The sequence below is a fragment of the Chiloscyllium punctatum genome, chromosome 28, assembly GCF_047496795.1.
Source record: "Chiloscyllium punctatum isolate Juve2018m chromosome 28, sChiPun1.3, whole genome shotgun sequence".
NCBI lineage: Eukaryota > Metazoa > Chordata > Chondrichthyes > Orectolobiformes > Hemiscylliidae > Chiloscyllium > Chiloscyllium punctatum.
In genome coordinates this window covers 79623577-79648709 of record NC_092766.1, presented here as the reverse complement: position 1 = coordinate 79648709, position 25133 = coordinate 79623577, and the positions used below count along the sequence as shown (strand labels likewise).

General features: G+C 45.4%; 1 long non-coding RNA gene across 2 annotated transcripts; it reads right to left on the bottom strand.

The window, feature by feature from the left end:
- Positions 1-4812: 4812 nt before the first annotated feature.
- On the bottom strand, positions 4813-24920 carry LOC140453861 (uncharacterized). 2 transcript variants are annotated; one of them, XR_011952519.1, is made up of 3 exons: positions 24857-24920; positions 21237-21341; positions 4813-4837 (listed from the first exon to the last, which is right to left on the bottom strand). It is a non-coding gene; the product is annotated as an uncharacterized lncRNA (long non-coding RNA). The 2 variants fall into 2 exon arrangements; XR_011952518.1 differs by lacking the exon at positions 4813-4837 and adding an exon at positions 6592-6660.
- Positions 24921-25133: the final 213 nt, after the last annotated feature.

Sequence of the window (25133 nt, the reverse complement as noted above, 5' to 3'; positions counted from 1 at the left end):
TTACTGCAGTGTTCCAGTGAAACTTGATGCAAGCTGTCAGAACCCTCCAGAACATACCAAATTGCCTCCTCTTTCAAGGACTCACAATTTCCCCTCCCATGTGGTCAACAATGCCCTCGTGTATCTCCTCCACTTCCTGCACCTCTACTCTTGAACCCCACACCTCCAACCGCAACAAGGATAGAACCGCCCAGTCCTCACCTTCCACCCAGATACAACACATCATCCTCTGCCAGTTCCACCACCTTCGATCAGACCGCACCATCAAAGATATATTTCCCTTCCCACCCCTTTCAGCATTCCACAGACCATTTCCTCTGCGACTCCTTCGTTAGATCCATGCTCCCCACGAACCCACCCTCCACTCCAGCTCCTTTGCTTGCCAATTCAAGAGGTGTAAAACCTGTGCCCACACCTTCCCCTCACGTCAATCACGGCACCAAAGGATCCTCCCACATCCAGCAGAGATTTCCCTGCACGTCCAGATACCTCACCTGTTTTATCCTTTGCTCTTGATGTGGTCTCCTCTACACTGGGGAGTCAGGACGCCAACTTGATTCAGAGAACATTTCTGGAACACATGCACCAAACAACTCCACCACCCTGTGGCCGACCACTTCAACGTCCTCTCCCACTCCACCCAGGATATGCAGGTTCTGGGCTGCCTCCATCGCCAAATCCCAGCCACCCGACGCCTGGAGGAATAACACCTTATCTTCCACCTTGGGACCCTTCAACCACACGGCATCAAGGTTTGCTCATCTCTCCTCCCCCACCTTAACTCAGATCCAACCCTCCAACTCGACACTGCCCTCTTGAACTGTCCCACCTGTCCATCTTCCTTCCCAATTATCCACTCCAACCTTTCATCATTACCTCCCATCTACATCTACCTATTGCCTTCCGAGTTCCCATCCCACCAACCCCACACACCCCTCTTATTTACCTCTCAGCCCTCTTACCTTTGGAGAGCTGATGAGTTAAGCAGCCTCCTTTCAGCATTAACAATTCTGTGAACATTTTATTCTGAGCCCACGAAGGAAATATCAGGGCAGGGTTTGTAAAGAGGTCAGATTGAATGAGGGTCTCGGTGAACAAAAGTGAGACACAGATACAGAGAGGTTTTGGGATGGATTGAATCAAATGTTATCAATTTGCACAGCTGCCAAGATTACAGCAGTTACAAATGGGAGTGATCAAGAGAGTGGAATTAGAGCAGCAAATAAATCTTAAACATTTATGCAGCTAAAGGGGATGCTGGGTAAAGATACCACAGTTAGTGCTTATTTCATTCCAGACACACCAGCCAGGGCACACATCCTTGCTGTGTCCACCATATTGATCTCTTTAAGATTTTTGTTCATTTGAAGTGTTTCATGTTTAGATAGTCCAGAGAAGACAGCTTAATTCTCCTCAATCTCTTCTGCCAAGGCAATGTTGCTGTTAGAATTAGGTCACGATGGCGTGTTACTGGCTGCTTCAAGGACATGGAACTGGCAATAGAGACTGAAAGGCAACTGTATAAAATATCTGCAATTGTATCGCCAGATTGCCAGACACATGAGGGGTTTAAGAAACAGAACTTAAATGTTGAGCACTGAGTGTCAGAGTGCCTACTGTTGTGGGGACATTCTGTTCAGATCCAATCTATTGGTAATTGTTAGAATTGACTTATCCTGGCTCCAGAGAAGTGGGCAGAGCGTTATAACGGTCATCGAAGATGGCAACAAATTTCCCAGAGGTTACAAATCGTAAATGACAGAGTAGGCATGAGTTCTGCTGGTAAAGTGTATAAATTTATTCAAAATGGCTCCAATTTACTTTCAGAAACAATTGAGAGGAAAGCACATCACTGAGGTCTTTGCATTAGTCCAAATTTAGAAATTCAGGAGAACTGAAGGGAGAGCTGGTGTTGGGAGTTGTAGTAATGATAGGGAAAAACTTGTTTCACAGAGAGAGAGAGTTTACAGATGGAAAACTCAGCTTTAACATCACATCAACTGCAGAGTCGTCCAATTCTGCAGGTCCTGATCCTTATCAGTAATATAAAAGGGGAAAGCAGCATTCCTAGCTCAGAGAAATCATTCCCATGTTAGGCAGCTGGTCGAATATTTAACCAGTCATGTGATCTGGGAAGACACCAATGTAACGGGACCAGGGCGAAGCTGTGTAAATGTAAAGAAATTTACTTACCCCTCCGAGTGGGACACTCACTGACACAGTCACAATGGGGAGAGGCTGTTCACCTGCCTCACGTATGGGAAGGGATTTACTCGATCTTACAATCTGCTGAGGCACCAGAGGGGGCACAATGGATTTAGATCCTTCACCTGCTCCATGTGTGGGAAAGGATTCACTCAGTCCTCTGATCTGCTGAAACACCAGCGAGCTCACTCTGGAGAATGACCATTCACTCGCTCCCAATGTGGGGAGAGATTCACTCAAATGCACCACCTGCTGAGACCCCAGTGAGCCCACACAGGGGGGGAGAGGCCAATCAGATGGTCAGGGTGGGAGAGGGGATTCAGTGATTCATCCTGACCCCCTGAGATCCCAGTGAGCCCACACAGGGGAGAGGACATTCAGATGGTCAGGGTGGGAGAGGGGATTCAGTGATTCATCCTGCCCCACTGAGACCCCAGTGAGCCCACACAGGGGGAGAGCTCATTCAGATGGTTAGTGTGTGAGAGGGGATTCAATGATTCATCCTGACCCCCTGAGACCCCAGTGAGCCCACACAGGGGGAGAGGCCATTCAGATGGTCAGGGTGTGAGAGGGGATTCAGTGATTCATCCTGACCCCCAAGACCCCAGCGTGTTCACACTGGGTAGGAGCTGTTTCCCTCTCTGTGGGACAAGGGATTTTCTGAGACTTCAACACGACTGAGAGCCCAGTGAGTGCACACAGGGAAGTGGTCATCCCCCTGCTCAGTGTGGTGTAGAGTTCACACATCACTGCAGGACTCTGATTCTGCAGTTACTGTCCATCAGAGTCAGGAGTGGACCGTGTTCATGATGACACTGCTGGAGTATTGATGTTGTTGTTGTTAACCACATTAACTGGGCTGGAGTTGGCTGAATTTATATTGCCACTTTCTGAACCTTAGGATGCCTCTCTGGGCAGTAGGTCACCACAAACAGCAATGTGACAAGGAGCAGGGTTCATCTGTATTGATTTAAATTGTGATCATAGCACTGCTTTCTCACAGCACCAGGTAAAATGTTAGAGTCCAGCCTTGGTCAACGGCCTATGTGGGGTATCCACATTCTCCCCATAATAGTGTGGTACCCTCCATGTGCGCTGGTTTTCTCCCACAAATCAAAGATATGCAGGTTAGGTGGATCGGTCGTCATAAATTGTCCACAGTGTTCAGAATTTGCAGACTAAGTGGATCAGCCATGGGAAATGCAGTGTTACAGGGATGGAGTGCTCTGGGCGGGATGTTCTTCAGATGGTTGGTGGGATTTGATGGACCAACGCTCTCCTTCCACACTGTAGGGATTATATTCTATGATTGAGGATAAAGAATATTCTCAGGGTCTCCTTGGAGGAGGAGCATGTGGTGTGTATCAATGCTCTCTATGGCATTAGATAGAGGTGGGCACCGCAGGGGATACAGTGCATTATCTCCACCGCCACCGCCACCCCCTCATCCCCAACTCTACTTTGATTTAGTCCCTTCCCACTCTTTCACTTGTAATGGTTTGCTTTGCCCATAATGGGCTTTGTTTGTAAATGTTCAACTGATGACACTGGTGTGCTACTGCTGGCGATTATACGTTAGCAAAAAGCAAAATAATGGAATAATGATGTTGTTGCTGGGAAGGTTGCTCAGCTGTGAGAGATAACACTTCTGGGTAAGAGGAATTGGAGAAAAATGCTTCACAGCTCACAGAACGAGAACTGAAAGTAGTTAAATCAAACCAAAGGTTCAGAGAGGGAAGGAATATTTCCCTGGAGTTTGAGTAACTGAAAAGTGATGGGGTCCGGGAGTAGACAGGATTTTGTTTAAGGGGCATTGGAAATTTTAAAAACTGTTATATGCAGATAGTTTCGATTATTTAAGTTTTATTTATTGTGGAATAAACTTGTACTTTATATAACAAAAATTCACAAACCTTGCATTAAAGACAAATGTTAAATAAAATCCATCAAACCATCCCTCACTGAAAACTGAGGTGGAAGTCCACTCTCCTGCAGAATCCCTGCCCTGACTACTTCTTCCTGCCCGGGCTCCATGGATATATATAATATTTATATATACCTGGGAGATAGCAGCAGGAGAAGGCTATTCGGCCTTTGAATCTACCTCCACCATTCAATGAGAAACAGCTGACCATCCAGCTCAGTCTCCTGTTCCTGCTGTGGTCCAATCCGCTTTCATGACTTTACCTTGAAGAACTATATTTCAGTCCTCCTTGGGCTTCACTGCCTTTTGTACCAGTGATGTTGCTGTGTTATTGCGTGGGTGTAGGCAGGGGTAATGTGATGGTGCTCTTCCTGGAGGACACACTCAGCGTCCCTCATCATCCTGCAGTAACATCAACGGGGTTTCAGTAAATAAAGAAAGAAACCGTTTCCAGGATATGGGCATCACTGGCTCAGCCAGCATTTATACCCCATCACTAGGTACCATTGAGAAGATGGTCGTGAGCTGCTGTCTTGAACCATTCACAGTCCATTTGGTGCAGATAGACCGACAATGCTGGGAGGGAGAGTGTTACAGGATTTTGGCCCAGTGATTCTCCATCTTTGGTTCTTCAAACGCTGGTTAATTTAATCACAATCTGCACATGATTTTGAGATTTCAGACTGCAAATCTTCACCATCTAGCACCCTGTATAAAGGAATATGCACAGATTAGAAGTTCAGAACAGACTATTCTAGTTTCTCTGGAATATCTTTTTCCCCTTTCTTCCCCCAAAGCTGTAACCCTCCAGCCCACTTACTCTCTCCTACCATTCTGACTCTGCTGCCTCGAATGTACACCCTCCTCATTCTCATGGAGTTACTGATAAACAGATCCAAGCCACCACTTCCCATCCCTGGTTTGACTCTGCACCCTTTCTGGGTTTACTTCCTTTCCCTTCAGTTGCTGTAAGTCAATCCTGTAACAGCAGAATGAAACAAAAGGAAGCAGAATGGGAGGTGGCAGATCCTGGACAGAAGAGAAACCTTTAATCTGGGAGAATGGATCAGATTCTTCCTTGTTTCCCATTAGTTTATTCCCAGCGTTACAATGAACTGGGGATGTAGAGTGTTCCCACGAGGGTGTAGTGACACTTTGACCCCCCCAACTGATCAATACTACAAGCAGACACGTTCCTCCTCTAGCCAATCACAGTGTGAAATACTTTCCCCTAATTACCCCAAAACATGTGCTCCAAAACCCACCCACATTCTGCACATATGCAGCGCCGGGTTTCCCAATACACCTGTGGTCCCTGCCTTAGGAATTATGGAAGTTACAGTCCCCATGAAGTCACTGGAGCCCTGTCTCTGGAAAGAGAATGAAACGTGTGGGATGGCAGGGTGTTGTGTATAGGATCCCCATTCAGACAGACAGGACATTTGGCTTGTCACTGGGTTTTACTGAGACATCTGGTTAGACAACCCAATTTCTGAAGTAAGGAATATAGATTCAGTCAATTGCGGGGTGGAGGGGTCAATAAGTGGAAGCAGTTTTAGGCAGAGGTGGCTCAGTGGCTAGCACCTCTGCCTCACAGCTTCAGAGACCATGGTTTGATTCAAGCCTTAGGTGACCATGTGGAGTTTACACGTTCTCCAAGTGGCTGTACGGTTTTGATCGGTGTTCCAGTTTCTTCCCAAAGTCCAACGATGTTCGGGTTAGGTGGATTCGCCATGCTAAACCAAAGTGTCCATGCATGTGCAGGTTAAGCCACTAACCATGGGAAATACTGGGAATGGGTGAGTCTGAATTATAGGATTGGTGTGGACTCGATGGATGAATACCCTGCTTCTGCACTCTAGGGATTCTATTCTATTCTCATGAAGAAGAATGCACCTATCTCGATATGTTATGAATCTGTGGAATTCCCTATTCAAAACGCAGTGGATGCCAAGACAATGAGCAAATTTAATGGACAGATACAGATTTTCAATTTGCAATGAGCTGAAGGGTGAGAGAGAGAGAGAGAGAGCAGGCAGGAAAATCCAGCTGAGACCGAGGCGAGCTCAATCATCATAGTATTAAATGGTGGAGCTGGTTCGAAGGGCTGCATTGCCTCTCCTGTGCCCATTGCTTATCTTCTTAAGGTAATAACTGGAAAGCTGAATCCAAAACTCACCACCTTCACCAAAGGAGATTTTCGGAAAATGTAGGATAGTCAAGTGGAATAGTATTCAATACTGAGATAGTGAGGAAGTGTGTCGAAGATAATGATTTTGCAATTTTAAACTGAGGGGTAACAGTGATTTATGATTATAGATTGTGTCGTACATTCACACTGTCCAGAATACTCTGTTGTGAATATCTATTCTGTAATTTATTACAAAGCCAAGGTCAGTGATAATGAAAACCAAAACACCCAGGAAACATCGCCTTACTTCCTAATCTAACAAAAGACGCGTGATAAATCTGGTTGAATTTAGAACACAGATGGAAAGCGGGGAGATTAAATCCAGTCCGAAGATCCTGTGCTTAAACAAAGGAGACTACAATAGGATGAGGCAGGAGTTGGTAATGTAGACTGGGAGCAAAGACTTTACGGTGGGATAGTTTACAGACAGTGGAGGAATATCAAAGCAATTTTTCGAAGTGCTCAGCAGAAGTATACATCAGTGAAAAGGAAGGACTGTCGGAAAAGGGGTAAGCTGCCATGGGTGTCTAAGGAAATAAGGGAGTCTATCAAATTGAAATAGAAGGCATACAAATTGGTAAAGACCTAGGAGAAACTAGGAGATTAGAAAAACATCAAAGGTCAACTGAAAGCTTGATGGGATTGGGTATAAATAGTGATGAGTAGCTATGCCCAGGGACAGAATAGCAGTTTACACTGCTAGAGGGAAACCTATTGTTTGGGGAACATATGGCCTCTGTAATTGTTGAAGCATTTAACAGTTACCGGAGAGATAATCCTGATCAAGTTAAAAATCACAGCACACTCCAAAAGCTTGTACTTCCAAATAAACCTGTCGGACTATAACCTGGTGTTGTGTGGTTTTTAACTTTGTCCACCCCACCCCAACTCCGGCTCCTCCACATCAGAATCCTGATAGAGAGCTCCACGGAAACTGAAGCACCTGTAAGGTACTTGAGGGAGCCACGGGGGTGTGGGGGGAGGGGTGTGTGGTTTAACCACAGAGTTGAACTGAACTAGACTTTTTTTAACTGTTCTTGCCATGGAGATAATCCTGAGAGACAGTCTCTATGCAAAGTCACAAATCACAAAGGTAGAAGAATGGGAGCCGTACATCGGACCTGATGCTGCCTAAAGGCGTTTTGCACGTAAAATACCCAGGTAACTACCATGTCTCATCAATAAAGACTCAAAGAAGACCTCTCAGAGTTCTGTGCCTTGTAATTCCCATCCAGCAGGGTTCAGGAAGATGAGTACACAGATTAGTCTTCACAATGGAGGATACGAAGAACATGCCAGTAATTGATAAGGAGACTGAGGAAGTTGAGGACCTGGATAATAACCATTATCGTGAAAGAGTTAGAGCTGGGCAAGCTAATGGAGTTAAAGGTACACAAGTCTCATTGCCCTGATGGAATACATCCCAGGATACCAACAGAGTTCGTGGGAGAAATAGCAAAGACACTTAGTTATAGCATCCTACAGCAGAGACAGGCCCTTTGGCCCAAAATGGCCCATGCCGATCAGAATGTCCATCCATGCTAACCCTATTTCCCTGCACTTGGCCCATCTGCTTCTGAAACTTTGCTATCCATGTATTTGTCTAAATGCCTTTTACATGTTTTTAGTGTACCCGCCTCAACCACTTCCACTGGCAGCTCATTCCATATACATACCACCCTCTGTGTAAAACAGTTGCCCCTCAGCTTCCCTTTTATTCCTTCTGCTCTAAATCATAAACTGATGCCCTCCAGTCCTTGGTTCCCTGGGAAAAAGACGGAGTGCATTCACCTTACCCATGCATCTCATCGTCTTATACACCTCTATAAAATATTCCCCCGCAGTTTCCTCTGCTCTAAACAAAAAAGCCCTCGCTTGTCCAACCTCTCCCTATAACGCAGACCCCTGAGCCCTGGCATCATCCTTGTAAATTTCTTCAGCACCTTTCCCAGTTTAATAACTGAAACCTACACTGCATTCATCACATTTCCAGTGTTTCCCCACGGCACTGGAACTGACGGTACAACGCCAATGGATTACAATAAATGATCGATCATTTACTCCGTTACAACAATCCCATTTTCATAGCTTCGTCCATGATGCAGGAATCCTTTTGTCTTTCTGGTTTCATGGTTAATTGCCCTCAAACAAAACCAGTGGCTTAATTGTTCCTGGGAAACGTGCCATGATTGTTTAGACTTTCAAAAACCAATGAAATCTCTCTCCACAGACCCCACGCTAACATGGACTTCACTGTCTCAGTACTTTTTTCCCAATCACACTGAGATTTGAAATATTCGTCCACGGGCAGAATGCACACCTTTCCATCCAGATGAAAAGGCCAATGATATTCAGATCGGCACGGATCAAGTAACTATCACATCTGAACATGAAGTTCAATTTGAATTTCTCAACTGCAAATCCCCCCTTTCAGTACTCTACAGCAGAGAAAACAGAAAGTGCTGGAAATCCTCAGCAGGTCTGGCAGCATCTGAAACGCTGACAGATGCAGGAAACATTGCAGCCTTGAAGAAGTGTTCAGATGATCACACCAGGCACGTGCGCTTGATGGCCAGGATGTAGAAGATGGGGGCATTGTGTTCAACAGTTTTATGCCGGAGACTCTGATCTCATTTGATTCCATGTTTCCCTGCGATTCCCTCTTTTTCGGAAGCAGGCAGGAGTGGGAAGCAGTGGAGAATGTAAATGATGGGTGACCTTTCTAGTGAGGGGATTCGTGTACAGTAGCAGGGATCCCTTTCTGGAAGGGCCTTGGTGAGACCACACCTGAAGTACTGTGTATACCTTTGTTCCCCTTTCCCAAGGAAGGCTCTCCTGATTGTTGAGAGAGTAAAGGAGGGTCACCAGCCTGAGTCCTGGGATGTGGAGATAGTCATGGACTGCAGATGCTGGAAGTCAGAGTCCATCCAATGTGGATCTGGGGAAGTGCAGCAGGTCAGGCTGCATTACAGGAGCAGGAAGGTTGATGTTTTAGGTCGGAACCCTTTGTCAGCCCTGATGAATAGTCCTGACCCGAAATGTCACCTTTCCAGCCCCATCGTATTCATGCTGGTCATCAAGCACCTGTTAATTCTAGTCCCACGTTCTGGCACTCAGCGTGTAACCGATATTGTAGTACCTGGTGTGACCATCAGAACACTTCTTCAAGGCTGCAATGTTTCCTGCATCTGTCAGCGTTTCAGATGCTGGCCGACCAGCTGAGGATCTCCAGCACTTTTTGTTTTTATTGTGGATTTCCCCCATTTTGCTCAAGCACTTAGAGTCAGAGAGCTGTACAGCTCCATATTTTGCTGACTATAATTCCTGGGATGGCAGGACTGATGGATGAAGAGAGATTCAATCGTCATTTCATCATCCTTTCCTTTAGCTTTCTGAGCGGCTGACTACATCATTAATATTCTACCTCCCATTCCCTGTCCTGAATCTGACCAATCTAAGCCTGCACTTTTGTTCCCATCCCCCTGTTAGACTAGTTAAAATGACACCAATGGGACTGGCAAAAGCCTCCACCAGGAGATTTCTCCCAGCTCTGCCCAGGGGTAACTGGTCAGGCTGGTACAAGACCCACCCAGAAACGGTCCCAGTGCCTGAAGAATCTAAACCCTTCTCTGGTACACCATTTCGCCAGTAACACGTCCAGCTGATCTATCCTCTTATTCCTGCTCTCACTAGCACATGGCACTGCGAGTCAGTCTGACATTATTTTATTTCAGGAGCTACATTTTAATGTATCCCTGATCTCCCTATATACAGCTTTCAGGACCTCATCCCTTTGTTTAGTGATGTCATTGGTATCGGTGTGTTCCACAACCACTGGCTTTACCCTCCAGCTCCAGAATGTCCTGCAGCTGCTCCATGATAATCGCGGATCCTGGCACCAGGGAGGTAACATACCATCCTGGATTCATGTCTGTGGTCACAGAAGTGCCTGCCTGTACCCCTGACCATTGAATCCCCTGTCACTATAGCCCTGCCACTGTCTTTCCTCCGTTTCTGTACAGCAGAGCTATCTGTGGTATCATGAACCTGGCTGTTGCTGATTTCCCGAGAAGCCACTCCACCGCATTCACCCCAACAGAATTCCAAGCAGGATTCAGTATCTTTTTGAGAAGTGGATGATCACTGGGGATTCCTGCACTGCCTTCCTGAGCCTTTTATTTGGTTTGATGGTCACCCATTCCCTTTCTGCCTTGCAGTGTGACGAACTCATTAAATGTGCTGTCCATAACATTCTCATATGCTCCACAGTGAGTCCACTCATAACTCCAGGTCTGAAAAGCAGTTTCCCAGTAGCTGTTGGTGGGCCCACTTCCTGCACACATAGCCGTCAGGGACACTGAAAGTATCCCTTATTTCCCACATTGTACAAGAGGAGCACACCACGGGTCTGAGGGCTCCTGTCACAACGTCTCTCTGGATTCAGCTAATTGCTCCCATTAAGAGAATTTAAAAGAACGTTCAACTTTCCTCCACTTCAAACATTTCCATTATATGTCAAAAACCCCAATCTTTACTTAAGCTGATACGTTATATTTTAAAAACTTAACAAATACTCTGCAGGTATCACTTATAAATTGGCTGTTCCCATTGGTACCATGTGAACACTCAGTGCAGCCCTGTCATTTTCATTGTCTGGTCACACCTACACTGCCCTCAGCCTCCTGTCCTGTTCCAATGCATCACAATGGGAGCTCAGGGACAGCACCTCATCTTTCAGCTCAGCCCTTTGTAACCCCAGAGTCAACATGGACCTCAGCTGTTTCTGGATGAACAGACAGTTGTCAGAACCTGGAACATTCCACCTGAAAATGTGCTGGAATTTGAGTTCACAAAGAATTTTAATGAGAATTTTGCAGGGAGTTGAAAATTAGGAGTTTACAGGTTAACATCATGAAGTGAGTGATTGGGACTAAATCTGACAGTTCCTGCAAAGAGACGAGGTATAATCTGGATAAATCTGTGCTCCCACTCAGGCCAAATCGCCCATGGGCGATTCAACCACAAATTTGAACATCTTTCTGCATGTTGCTTCACAAAAGTATTGGAGAAATTTTCCCAGAGACAGAACAGACAGCCCTTTCTCCTTCCACAGTAAAATGCTAATGATATCCAGATCCTGATGACTCCGTTGAGTGCAGAAATCTGCTTTTTTGAGATCCTGTCCTCAATTATTCTCATTTAATATCCCATAGAAAGAATTCACAAAACAAATCTCAGCCAGCGCAGGATGAATTGGAAAGAAAAATATTTCTCTGGCATGTGTCTAGTGTTTAAGCGCTCCTCTTTAAATCACCCCTCCCCCACCCAGGAAGAGGACATGTCCATGCACCTTGCTGTACCATGCCCCCAGTAAAAATGGCGGCCATAACCCAGGACCTATCACTGACTGAGGCCCACAGCCGTTTTCCCATTTGCTGTAAACATGGGACCAAGAGTTTCTAATTCAGGACTAACACCCTGTACAGATGGGTAAATAAAACCTCCCAGTCTAAACTGAATCATTTTCTCCCAGTTTCCGCTGCCTCTCCCCCTTCCCAGTTTCCGGCCCCTGCACAAACCAAGGGCCATTCCGGGTCCAGTGACCCTTCCTCAGAACCGATGGCAGCTGGGAAAATTAGACTCCCTACAGTGTGGAAACAGGCCATTCGGTCCAACAAGTCCACAGTGACCCTCCGAAGAGTATCCTATCCAGACCCATTCCGCTACTCTGTTACTCTAAATTTCTCCTGAACAACACACCTCACCTGAACACATCCCTGAACACGACGGGAAATTTAGCTTGGCCAATTCACCTAACCTACACATCTTTGGACTGCAGGAGATAGGGGAAAAGAGTAAATAATAGGTGGGATGGAGCGACCCTTCAACAACATGGCAACATTTACTCATCTCCTCTCCCCGACCTTATCTCAGATCCAACCCTCCAACACAGCACCGCCCTCTAACTGTCCCATCTGTCCATCTTCCTTCCCAATTATCCACTCCACCCTCTCACCATTACCCCCACCTGCATTTTCCTATCGCCTTCCCAACTACCGTCCCACCAGCCCTACACACCCATCCTATTATCTGTCCTCTTCCCCACCCTCACATTCCTGAAGAAGTGCTTAGGCCCAATATGTCAATTCGCCTGCTCCCTGCATACTGCCTGACCTGCTGTGCACATCCAGCGCCACACTTTAACACAAGCTGGAAGAACATCACCTCATCTTCTACCTGGGGACCCTTCAGCCCTCTGGCCTCAATATTGGATTCCATAATTTTAGGTCCTAAGTCTCCTATGTACTAGTGTCCTAGCCACCATCCCATAGACCAGGCCCTGTTATTACATCGCCTGCAATTATACACTACCTATGGTTAGTCACTGACAGTCTCCATAAACAGCTATTCACCCTCCCCCAGCCAGATCGTTATACATTCCTTTGTCCAACTGCTCCCATCGTGTTCTTTGGAACCTATCACCACCTATCATTTACTCCTTAACCCCTACCTTCTGCATATAAACCAACATTGTTTCTCAGGAACAGCAGTTCTGACGAAGGGTCATTGGATCAGAAATGTTAACTTTGACTTCTCTTCACAGATGCTGCCAGACCTGCTGAGCATTTTCAGGATCTTCTGGTTATTGTTTCTGATTTACAGCATCCGCAATTCCTTTTGTTTTCATTTACTGGGTGTTTGCAATTCAGGTCCAGCAGCCAACAGCGTGTGTTTATCAACCCACCCAGTACACAAACTCAATTTCTCTCCCACTCTCTTCACACTCACTGGGTCCCCCCTCACAGTGACATTGCACCTGCACAGCTCATCGTCACGTGTTGGCCTGCTGGTCACACCCCTCATTCACTCCCATTGGCGGGAGGATTACACCAACTCCCCTATTGGTCTGAAGCTGCCATTAATCAGCCAGGTCCCATTGTGACTTGAGTGGTAGGAGGCTGAGGGGTGACCTCAGAGGTTTATAAAATCATGAGGGGCGTGGATGGGATACAGAGGCAAGGTCTTTTCCCTGGGGTTAGGAAGTCCAGAACGAGGGGGCATAGGTTTAAGGTGAGAGGAGAATGATATAAAAGAGACCCAAGGGGCAACATTCTTCATGTGCGTGTATGGAATCTACTGTCAGGGAAGTAGTGTAACTATACAAGCTGTCACCATTTGAAAGGCAGCTGGATGGGTATATGAATAGGAAGGGCGTAGAGTGATATGGGCCAACGTCTGTCATATAGGACTAGATTAGGTTGGGATATCTGGTCGGTGTGGACGAGTTTGACTAAAAGGTCTGTTTCCTTGCTGTACATGACTGTGGCTCTGCCCTGGGATGAGCTTCATCATTCAGTGAATGGGGCAGTATCACAGAGCACAGGGTCTGGGGGTTATTAAGCCCATTGGGGCTGTACTTTCTTCCTCTGGAGATGCTGCCAATCTGCCCTTACTCCACTCCCATTTACCAGTAGCCCTCCACATTTATCCTCAAATAGTTAAATTCCAAATCTGTTTTGACAATAACAAAAGCTGCATCCAGCTGTGATTGAAACTGTTCCAGATGCTCAGAACCTACTGAGTTTTTAACCTGCATTATTTGCCAATTACCTGAAGGTAGTTACCAAAAATTGTGACAATAATTTCTCTCAGTGTCTCTGTAAATTAAATATCCTGGAAACAAATCTGTTTCTGGTTGAAATCACTGCTTAAGCTTCTCAGCTCCAAGGAGACTTGTCAGGTCTTTTGCTAACTTTCCATAAAAGAGAAATGTATCTTAATTTGAATTTATTAGTGTCATAGAGATGCACAGCACAGAAACAGACACTTCGGTCCAACTCGTCAATGCCGCCCAGATATCCTAAATTAATCTCGTCCCATTTGCCAACACTTGGCCCATATCCTTCTAAAAGTTTCCTGAACACGTACCCAATCAGATGCCTTTTAAATGTAATCCTACCAGCCTCCACACTTCCTCTGGCAGCTCATTCCATACACGTACCATATTCAGCTTGAAAACATTGCTCTTTCGATCACATTTAAATCTTTTCCCTCACACCTCACGTCTGTGCTGTCTGGTTTTGGACTCCCCTAACCTGGGAATAAGACCCTGGCTGTTCACCCTAACCATGTCCTTCACGATTTATCAACCTCGAAGGTCACCTCTCAGCATCCGATGCTCCAGTGAAAACAGCCCGAGCCTATTCAGCCTCTCTGTATGGGTCAAACCCTCAACCCTGGAAACATCTTTGCACATCTTTTCTGAATCCTTTCAAGATTTATAATATCATTCCGATAGCAGGGAGACCAGGACTGAAAGCAGAATTCCAGAAATGGCTGAATCAATGTCCTGTACAGCTGCAAAATAATGTCGCAACTCCTATACATAATGCACAGACCAATAAAGGCAAGTGCACCAAACACCTTCTTCACCACCCTGTTTATTCCACTTACAAAGAACTATGAACCTGCACCTCAACGTCTCTTTGTTCAGCAACACTCCCCAGGCCCTTCCCATTAAATGTACAAGTCCTGCCCTGATTTGTTTTTCCAAAATGCAGGACCTCACATTTATTTGAATTCCACTCCATCTGCCACTCCTCAGCCCAGTTGATTGAAGTCTCATTGTATTCTGAGGTAACTTTCTTCCCTGTCCACTGCATCTCCAATTTTGGTGTCTATGTAAAATCACTAACCATAGCTCCTATATTCACATAGAAATGATTTATATAAATGATGAAAAGCAGTGGACCCAACACCAATCCTTACACCATATTGCTCATCACAGGCTTCCAGTCCGAAAAGCAACCCTTCACCACTATCCTCTGTCTCCAATTTTCCAGCCAATTTTGTATAATTTGTTAACCAGTCTGTTATGTTGAACCTGTTGAACATCTTTCTGAAGACCAAGTTAGTGATTTCCATGCACAAATCCATGCTGACTATCCCTAATTATTTCTTGCCTTTCCAATTACGTGCAAATCCTGTCCCTGAGAAGCCCTTCCAACAACTTGCCTGACTTCAGGCTCACCGGTGTATTGTTCCCTGGACTTTCCTCACCACTTTTCTCAAATAATGGCGCCCGTCTTACAGCACCTCACCTGTGGCTATTGGCGATACAAATATCTCAGCGAGGGGCCCGGCAATCACTTCCCTAACTTCCCACAAAGTTCTGGGACACACCTGATCAGGTCCCAGGGATTTATTCAGCTTTATGTATTATAAGATATCCAGTACCTCATTCTCTGTAATATGGACACTTGTCAAGTTATCACTATTTATTTTTCCAAACTGTCTCACTTCCACATCCTCTTTACGTAAAAGCTGACATGTAATCCTCCCACCTCCGATGGTTCCACAGACAGCTTTGCTGATCTTTGAGGGACCCTATTCTCTGCCTGGTTACTCTTTTATCCTAGGTGTATTTGTCGAATCTCTTTGGGTTCTCCGTTAAACCTATTTCCCAAAGCTATCTCATGTCCACTTTTAGCCCTCGTGGTTTCCCCCGACTATACTCCTACTGCCCTTTTACACCTGGACGGATTCACGCAAACCCAGCTGTGTGTACCTGCCATATCCCTCCTTCATTTTCTTGACCAGGCCCTCAATTTCTCTCGACAGGCAGCATTCCTTACACCTACCAGCCTTGGCCTTAACAGTAACATTCTGTCTGTGTACTCTCGTTGTTGCAGGCCTATGGGCGCAATGGCAGATGAGGACAGAGAAGCAATCATTCTCAGTAAAGAGGTGGTGTTGGGAAAGATAACAGCCTAAAGGTAGATGGGTTGACTGGCTGTGATGGAGTGCATCCCAGGGGACTATAACAGATGGCAGAGGCTAAATAGCAAACGCACTCGTGATAATTCACTAAAATGTGCTGGACTCTGGGACGGTTCTGACAGATTAGATAGCTGCAAATGTGATGCCAATATTTTAAAATAGACCTGTTAGCATAACGTCTGTAGTGGGGGAAATGCTCGATCTCTCAAGGAAGAAATAGTGAGCTATCTTGATAGAAATTGTCTCAGAGCAGACACAGCATCGATTCATGAAAGGTAGACAACACTAAGCTGATTGGTAGAGCAATGTGTGCAGAGGCCAATGTAAGTCTGCAGAGGGATACGGAAAGATTACGTGAGTGGGTAATGGTCGAACAGATGGAGGACAATGTTGGAAAATGTGAGGTCATCCATTTTGGTCGGACTAACAGCTAACTGATGAAATGGTGAAAACTTGCAGCACGCTGCTGTACAAAGGGAGCTGGGTTTCCTTGTACATGAATCAGAGGAAGTTGGTTTGCAGGTGCAGCAGGTAAATAAGACAGTGAAGGGAATATTGTCCTTCATTGCTGGAGGGATGGTTATGCTGCAGCTGTACAGGGTGCTGGAGAGGGTACACCTGGAGTACTGAGAACAGGTTTGGTCTCCTCACTTCAGGAAGGATGTACTGGCACTGGAGAGGGTGCAGTGGAGGATCACTAGTTTGAGTCAGGATTTCAGAGGGTTGGCGTATGCGGAGAGATTGAGAAAACTAGTTCTATACTCATTGAAATTTCGAAGTATGGGGGGTTGGATAGGAAAAAAATTAAAATTATTAAGGGAGTAGATAAACTAGAAGCAGCGAGGTTATTTACACTGGGGATGGAACAAACTAGGGAGCAGAGAGTCAAAATAAGGGGATATCAGATTTAGGACTGAGTTCAGGATGACTTCTTCAGATAAATCTGTGAATCTGTGGAATTTGCTGCTGAGTGCAGCAGTTGATGTTATCAACTTGACTATCGTTAGGTCAAAAGGTAGATTTATGAACAGGAAAGGAATTAAGGGTTATGGTGAGAGAACAGGAAAGTGGAGCTGAGGCCATGAAAAGACCAGCCCTGACCTTATTGAATGGCAGAGCAGGCTTGAGGGGCCAGGTAGCCTACTCCTGCTCCTCTTCCTTATGTTCTTATGTTTCCACTTTCCAGCTGTCCCTTTACCTGGGAATAGCAAAGAAATATTGAAAGGTCTCGCCTTGTACCGTTAAAATTCACCTTTGTCCAATTTAGAACACCGTTTAGATCTGGTTTATTACTTTCTGTAACTATTTTAAAACTAGTAGAATTATCAGAGAATCCTGAGAGTGTGGAAGCAGGCCATTCGGCCCATCACATTTACACTGACCCTCAAAGCCTCCTACATTAAACCTGTAACGCTGCATTTCCTATGGCTAATCCACCTAGCTTGCACATCCCTGAACAATATGGGCAATTCAGCCTGGAATATCCACCCAACCTGCATATCTTTAGATAGTGGGAGGAATCCACAGCAAACAGACAAAACCCACGCAGATAATAACAATAAGGTGATCATCCCTTTCTTATTTGCCCGGTCAACCTAAATAACTTCGCTGAACGTAATCTCAGAATATCCTCCATCAGCACAACTGTAATGCTACTCCTAATCAAAAAGGCCACTCCGCCCCCTCTCATATCCCCCTTTCTATCCTTCCTCTTGCATCGATACCCCGGAACATTACGCTGCCAGTCCTACACATCTCTGACCAACGTTTCTGTAAAACTCATGATATCCCAGTGCCACATTCAAAACCATACCCTGAGCCCATCTGCGTTCCCTGTCAGGCCTGTTGCATTGAAGTAAATGCAGTATAACTTGTCAGTTCTACCTGGTTCTGTGCCTTGCCCTTGCCTGCCTTTACTGTCTGACTTCTGAACTGTACCAGCCTCAGACTTACCTCTTTTCTCACCATCTCTTTGAGTTTACCCACACTGCCTCACTGGTTTAATGACCCCTGAGTATTACGAGCAAATATACCTGCCTGGATATCAGAGACCTTCCAATTAATGTACAATCCATCCTTCTTATGCACATCAACTCTACTCAAGAGGAGATTACAATGATCAAAAGATGTGAATCCTTCTGCCCTACACCAGCTCCTTCGCCAATCTTTCATCTCCTCCATCCTGCTATTCCTACTCTCACGAGCATGTAGCACCTGGAGTAATCCACATATTATGACCGAGGACCTGGTTTATTATATTCCAGGCTAATTTGCTACATTCTCTCATCAGGACTTTATCTTTTCCCCTTCCTTTGTCATTGGTACCAATGTACAATGACCTCCCACTGGTCATTCTTTCCTTTGAGAATATTCTGCTACCTGTCCGAAACATCCTTGACCCTGGCACCAGGGAGGTACCACCCCATTCTGATGTCTCACTGTCAGCTGCAGAAAAGGCAGTCTGTGCCCGACTAGAAAGTCCCTTATCATCCTTGAGCATTTGAAATCTGATATACCTCTCATTATAGTGGAGTCAATCTCAGTACCAGTAACTTGGCTGTCAGTATAACATTCCCTGAAAGTCTATGACCACCGACATTATCCAAAACACTATACTTTTTTGAGATGGGGATAGGCACAGGAGACTCATGGCTGAAAAAATGTGTTGCTGGAAAAGCGTAGCAGGTCAGGCAGCATTAAAGGAGCAGGAGAATTGACGTTTCGGGCATAAGCCCTTCTTATGTCCGAAATGTCGATTCCCCTGCTCCTTGGATGCTGCCTGACCTGCTGCGCTTTTCTAGCAACTCATTTTTCAGCTCTGATCTCCAGCATCTGCAGTCCTCACTTTCCCTCTCCTACCTTTCCGAGAGGTAACCCATCTACCTGACTGTATCTGCAGTTTCCAGCCTGAAACTGCCACCTATCACACATCCTGACTCTTGTAAATTCTTCATTACCATTAAGCACTGCTCCATCTGATCCATGTGATCCAAGAGGTTTTGCATCACTTCCTGCAGGCTATCATCAGGATCATTCAAACTCCCCCTACTCCCCTCCAGGAAGTCCACATCATTGTGCGAATGGTCATCTTTGCACCTTAATCTGTAGACCCAGAAAAAGGTAGAGTCTTACAGCTTTACAAAAGACTACTTTCGAATACATTAGAACCTGTATTTTATATTTAAAACATTCAACCAAAAGATCATAACAGAGGCACTTAAACTAGTAAACACTCACCCTACTGAATGTTGCGGATTTTAAAAAGTAAAACAGAGTAAGATTTACCTTTTAAGAGACTGAAACCCACTGAGCTGATCCCCGGCTGCGAGTCACAGGCATACAGCACGGAAACAGACCCTTCAGTCAAACTCGTCCATACCGACCAGATATCCGAACCTAATCTCGTCCCATTTGCCAGCACTTGGTCGATATCCCTCTAAACCCTTCCTATTCATATACCCATCCAGATGCCTAATAAATGTTGCAATTGTGCCAGCCTTCACAACTCCCTCTGGCAGCTCATTCCATAAACGCAACACCGTCGCATGAAAAAGTTGCCCATTAGGCCCCTTTTACATCTTCCCCCTCTCACGCTAAATCTATACCCTCTAGTTCTCGACTCCCTCACTCCAGTGAAAATACCTTATCTATCTATCCGATCCATGCTCATGATTTTATAAACCTCTGAGATCACTCCTTAGCCTCTGACACTCCAGGGAAACAGCCCCAGCCTGTACAGCCTCTCCCTTTATCTCAAACCCTCCAACCCTGGCAATATCCTTATGAATATTTTGTGAACCTTTCAAGTTACACAACATCCTTGTGATAGGTAGAGAACAGAATTGTGCACAATATTGCAAGAGTGGCCAAACCAATGTCCTCAACAGCTGCAACATGACCTCCCAACTCTCTTACTCAATACTCTGACCAATAAAGGAAATCATATCAAACACCTTCACTATCCTATCTACCTGCGCCTCTCCTTTCAAGGAGCTGTGAACCTGCACAGCAAGGTCTCTTTGTTCTGCAACACCCCCCAGGACCTGACCATGATGTGTATCAGTCCTGCTAAGCTTTGCTTTTCCAAAATGCAGCACCTCGCACTTATCTGAATTGAACTCCATCTGCCACTCCTCAGCCCATTTGCCCATCTGATCAAAATCCCATTGAAATCTGAGGTAACCTTCTTCACTGTCCACTACCCCTCCAATTCTGGTGCCATCTACAAACTTACTAACTATACCTCCTGTGTTCACATCCAATTCATTTATATAAATGATGAGAAGTCGTGGACCCAGCACCAATCCTTGTGGCATTCCACTAGTCACAGGCCTCCAGTCTGAAAAATAATCATCCATCACCACCACCCTCTGTCTTCTGCCTTTGAGCCAGTTCTATATCCAGATGGCTACTTCCATGAGATCTAACCTTGCTAACAAGTCTCCCATTGGGAACCTTGTCGAACACCTTACTGAAGTCCATATAGATCACATCTACTACTCTTCTCTCATCAATCCTCTTTGTTACTTCTTAAAAACAAGATCAAGTACGTGACATGATTTGCCACACAGAAAGTTATGCTGACTATCCCTAATCAGTCTGTGCTTTTCCAAATACACGCAAATCCTGCCGTTCAGGGCTCCCTCCAGCACCTAGTCTAGCACATCATCTGTGGTTCCCGGGGCATGTCCAAACCACCTTCGTTAAATAGTAGTACCATATTGAACAACTGGCAGTCTTCTGGCACCTCAGCTATGACTATCAATAATACAAAAATCTTAGCAAGAGGCCCAGAAATCACTTCCCTCGCCTCCTGCAGAATTTGTGGATACACCTGATCAAAGCCTGGGGATTGATTCACCTTTATGCGTTTCCAATATCCAGTACTCTGTATTATGGACAATTTTCAAGATGTCACCATTTATTTCCCCACATTGTACATCTCCCATGTCCTTCTCCACAGTAAATACTGATGCAAAATATTGCATTTTGATAAAACAAACGAGTGCAGGACTTACACTAGTTAAACGTAATGCTTTGAGTAGTGATATGGAAAAAAGAGACCGAGGGGTTCAGGTCATCCTAGTCTGTGTCACATGTAGACAGGGTGGTTAAGAAGGTGGTTAGCACACTTACCTTCATTGCTCAGACCTCTGAGTACCGGAGTTGGGAATTTAGGTTGAGGCTGTACAGGATGTTGGGGAGGCCTCTTCTGGAATACTGTGTCCAGTTCTGGTTGTGCTGTGATAGGAAGGATATTATTAAATTGGAGCGGATTCGGAAGAGACTAACCGGGATGTTGCCATGAATGGAGGGATTGTGTCACAAGGAGAAGCTGAATAGGCTGGGATGCTTTTTCACTAGAGCATAGGAGGTTGAGGGATGACCTTAGAGGTCTATAAAACCATGAATCGTGTAGACAAGGTGAATGGCCGGGGGTGGGGTGGGGGCGGGGGCGGTGGGGAATTCAAGACCTGGGTGCATACAATTTGAAAATAGATGAGAAAGGTTTAAAAAGTAAATTGGGGATTTGTTTTTACTTTTACATGTGTGAAATGAACTCCCAGAAAAAGAGGCAGCTGTGAATAAAATTACAATGTTTAAAAGACATTTAGACAAGTACATAAATAGGAAATGTTTGGATGAATGTGGACCAAGTGGAGGGAGGGGCTTATGTTGGGAATTATGGTCGACACGGACTGCTTTAACCACAGGGTCTGTCTCTGTTCTGTATCACTTTATGACTCTAACTCTCGCTATCTTTGTGAATTCCTCCATGCTCACAATTCCCCAGATCACTGTCACCTCATCCAGACTAAACTCTTCCTTATCTCTAGAAATCCTCTCTAGCCTCACAACCATCACTATCTCTGGTATCACAAACATCTCGATCTCTGTAACATCCTCCAGTCTCCTCCCATCTCATCACCCTCACGATCTCTAATCTTGACAACCCCCACAAATCTGTCCTTCTCCACATTAAACACTGATGCCACACGTTAAGTATCCCCCCGACTACCCCATCTCCTGCGTCTTCACACATAGGCTGCCTTGTTGATCTTTGAGGTGGCCTATTCTCTCTCTAGTGACCCATTTGCTCTTAAATGTATTTCTAAAAACCCTTTCCCTATTCGCCAAAGCGGTCTCCTGTCCCCTTTTTGCCTTACTGATTTAACTCTTAACTATACTCCTCTTGCCTTTATACTTAAAGGATGTTTGTGATTTTTGGATTGGAATAAATGCGAAATATTACATCTTGATAAAACAAACGAAGGCTGGACTTACACTGATTAGAAGTTGGGCCTCGGGTAGTGATATGGAACAAAGAGACCGAGGGGTTCAGGTCTTTGAACTATGTGTCACATGCAGACAGGGTGGTTCAGAAAGGCTTTAGTACATTTGCCTTCATTGCTCAGATCTTTGAATATAGGAGTTAGGACGTTATGTTGAGGTTGTACTGGATGTTGGGGAGGCCTCTTCTTGAATACTGTGTCTAATTCTGGTTGTGCTGTTATCGGAAGGATATTCTTAAATTGGAGCAGGTTCAGAATAGATTTACCAGGATGGTGATGGGAATGGATGGTTTGAGTTATAAGCAGAGTCTTGATAGGCTGGGTCCTTTTTCACTGGAGCACAGGAGGCTGAGGGGTGACCTTATTCGAGGTTGATAAAATCCTGAAGAGTTTCGGTAATGGGAACAGCAGGTGCCCTTTCCAGGAGGGGGCGCGATTCAAGATTGGGGACATACGTTTCTCACGTTAAAAAGTCAGGCTTTAAAAAGAAGTTCCGGGTTTTATTTTTTGTTTTTGCACAAAGAGTGGTTCACATGTGGAATAAACTTTCAGAGGACGTGGTAGATGTGAATGCAATTACAATTTCAGGGTGGCACAGTGGCTCAACGGTTAGCAATGCTACCTCTTAGCGCCAGGGACACAGGCTCAATTCCTGTATTGGGTGACTGTCCATGTGGAGTTTGCATATTCTTCCCCATGACAGCGTGGGTTCCTCCAGGTGCTCCCGTTTCCTCCCACAATCCACACATGTACAGGGTAGGTGAACTGGCCGTGCTCAATTGCCCATAATGTTCAGGGATGATTGGGTTGAGTGAATTAGTCAGGTGTAAATATAGAGCAAAAGGGTAGGAGAATGGGATTCTAATAGGAAAAAACCATTTGGACCCGTATATCAATAGGGAATGCTAGGATGGACTTGAACCAAGTGGAGGCAGGTGCGATTAGTTCAGTTCGAATTTATGGTCGACACGGACTAGTTGGACCACAGGGTCTGTGTCGATGCTGTGTAACTTTATGGCTCGTTATCTCTATAAATTCCTCGATGCTTGGAACTCTCCCTATCAGTGCCACCTCATCCAGCCTTACAAAGCTTCCTCATTTCTATAATTCCTCTCCAGCCTCAAAATCCAAAAACCTCTATCACAAATATCTCTAGCTCTGTAACATCCTCCATCCTCACAATCCTTTCCAACTTGCATCTCCTCCAGCTTCATTATCCTCCCCATGTGGAATCCCCTCCAGTCTCTCAAAGCTCTGCTATATGTGCCTTTCTTTATTTCCAGCTTTCAGGATGCCCAATGTTTATTTTTCACTGGATGATTGCCCTTTACAATTCCTGCGCTGAGCTTCTGAATTTCCTCTTAAGCCTCTGCGTCTCACTTTCCTCCCAAAAACATTGACCAATCACGTGTCATCTATTCCAGTATCACCTTTTCTGACCTGATGTCCAATGGAGCCTGTCATATTCCTATAATAAACATCTCAGCGGTCTACAGAACAGAAAAACGCTCTGGTGGTCCAGCGGGTCTGTGAGAAAGAAAACTACCACCGAACTATCCTCATCTATTTTCCAGTACTTGTGGAAAAGTGTCATCTATCATGGCATAGCAAGTGCACACTAAATACATCTCAAATGTTTTGGGGATTTGTGTCTCCCACCCTCACAGACAGTGAGGTTTAGTGCAACTGTTGCTCGATGATGACATCACCCACAGGAACACAGAGCAGCTGGGTCTGTGCAAACCAGAGATCGCCAAACATTGGGAAGGATGGCAGGGTCCCTGAGAGGGGGCACAGGAGAGTTACCAGGATGGTTCAAGGAATGGGGGATTTTATTTGCAGGGACATGGGTGTTGTTAATACATATCAAGAATATCCATTTTTAATAGATGGACTCTCGTTCTCAACCTCTCCCCTTGCCTGGGCTGTGGTAACCTTCAGGTTAAACCACCACCGGACATCTCTCCCTAATGCGAGAGCAGCCCTATGGTCTGGTAGGACAATGCTGACTTTACCTTTTACACAGTGATGCCATTGTGCATCGGGGGTGGAGAGAGGGAATGTTGAAGGTGGTGGATGGGACACCACTGAGGCACAGTGTTTTGTCCTGGAGGATGTTCACTTTCTTTAATACTGTTGAGGGCTGCACTGATCCAGGCAAGTGGAGAATATTCCAACACGATCCTGATGTGTGCCTTACAGAGAGCAAACAGACATTGGGGAATCAGGGGTTTGGGAAAACTGAGATTGTTCTCCTTGTTGCAAAGGAAATTGAGGGGAGCTGAGAGACAAGTGCTTACAAAACATATACAGTAGGATGTTAAACCTTGCACTCATCAACTCATCATAAATGGATTACTGGACACATATTGAAGATTTCGGGGAGATCTATTGACAGGACGGTTTGATTCAAAGGAGAATTTTTATGCAGAAAATGGAATTGAGCTGGAACAAAACACTCACACACAGTGCAGATATCCAGGTCCTGATGAATGGAGTAATTCAATCAGAGTTTGGCGTTACAATTACTGAGATTCCCATCTGAAATTCAGATTAGATTAGATTATGATTATTAAGTCCACATCGCACCTGCCGAAGCGAAACCCACCCATACCCCTACATCTACCCCTTACCTAACACTACGGGCAATTTAGCATGGCCAATTCACCTCACCAGCACATCTTTGGAGTGTGGGAGGAAACCGGAGCACCCGGAGGAAACCCACGCAGACACGGGGAGA